At 42.2% G+C, this 1,509-nt stretch overlaps 1 protein-coding gene across 1 annotated transcript in view; it reads left to right on the forward strand.

Moving 5' to 3' along the window:
• LOC116673112 (thyrotropin-releasing hormone-degrading ectoenzyme) overlaps positions 1-1,509 on the forward strand; it is a 230,640-nt gene that overhangs the window by 199,912 nt on the left and 29,219 nt on the right. The gene's annotated exons all lie outside the window — the stretch shown is intronic.

Genomic DNA, 1,509 nt, shown 5'->3' on the forward strand with positions numbered 1-1,509 from the left:
TGTACCTGTGTAATGACAATAAAGTTGAATCTAATCTAGTATGAGAGACAATGGCAACAAGCAGTATGAGCGACCAAATATCAGTGTAAGGAGGTAGGTTGGGGGTAGTGGAAGGACCGAACAACACCGGACTTTCACCCAGGAGACCGAGGGATTGTGTCCCGTTCTTGTGCCGCGCGTCACTGAAACGTACATTTTGTAACTCCACCCACCATCTTTTCGTTAACCTATGTTCTCGTTCTTGTGCCGCATGTCAGTTAAACGTACGTCCAGACCCAGGGCGTCAAGAGGTCACACCAAGAGTCCCGACCCGGATTGTGTAATTGTAGCGCCAACGCCGCTAAAAGAGATGAAACAGTAACACCTGACCAGGCGTCACTTTTTGGCGCGCTGGGAGAAAGAACCTGTTTGTATTTTAAAAATGGAAGTATAAAAAAGCTTGCTTTGAAGTCCCCCTCCACTAAAAAATGTGTAAGATGTGTTTTCAGCCACTTTCAGACTTTTAATTTTTTTTTTGATGTGGGTAAAACCATGTAGAACAAAGTATTGATCCTACCAGAGTAGGGTTGTACATCGAGAACCGATTGCTCCTCGGAATCAGTTCAAAAATTACGATTCCAGTAGAATTGTTTCTTTATGGGAATCGTTTAGAGGATTTGGTTTTAAAAAAAAAAAACAATTTAACATGCGCAGGTTTTGGTTTCCGAAGCGGCCGGGCTCTTGTTGTTTTGCAGCCTTCGCAGTAAGCAGCGCTCTAGTGTGGCTTTATTTTACGTGAAAACAGGCATGTGACCTGTTTCAACCCCACCCCTCAAAGAATGGAGACTCAATAAGAACCAGAATAGAAAGGAAGAATCTGGATTGGGATCAGAATTGTTAAAATCCAAAATATGCCCAGCCCTATACCAGAGTAGTTTAACATATTTTAAAATATGCCTGGAGTGGGACTTTAAAAGCTCAACCAATCAATATTATTGATTGTAGTCGAAAACACTCTATCCCTGGCTTCGTTTAAACTGCAGTTGCAAGAAACAACTAATTTGATCAGTATCCGTTCTTTGTATCCTGCGTTTGATCGTAGACAAACAGCTGCCTGCCTTGCTACGTGGCTCTCTGACCTTTTTATGCCCCATGTTCCACTTTCTCCACCAGCTCTCTAACTGCCCCTGTGCACAGCGGCTTGTTGAAAACAGCTGCCGGCTGCAGGAAACCAGATTAATGCGAGCTGTGAGACTGAACCAAAAGGAGCAGGCTGTAAAACCAAAACGCTAAGTTGATAGACACTAAAACCCTCTGTAGACGCCGGAGTTTATCAACGCCAAACTGTCCTGCTTATTAACCCTTGTTCGGTATTCGGGTCAAATTGACCCATTTCAAATTTTTACAAGAAGAAAAATGTTACAAATAAACAAAATCAACGACCTCACCTTATTTTCTGTGATAAACATGTATTCCTGACTGAATTCAGGAAATAATTCTGGATATGACACTTATGTTTTTTCCATAGTG

The sequence above is a fragment of the Etheostoma spectabile genome, chromosome 23, assembly GCF_008692095.1.
Source record: "Etheostoma spectabile isolate EspeVRDwgs_2016 chromosome 23, UIUC_Espe_1.0, whole genome shotgun sequence".
In the NCBI taxonomy this organism is placed as follows: domain Eukaryota; kingdom Metazoa; phylum Chordata; class Actinopteri; order Perciformes; family Percidae; genus Etheostoma; species Etheostoma spectabile.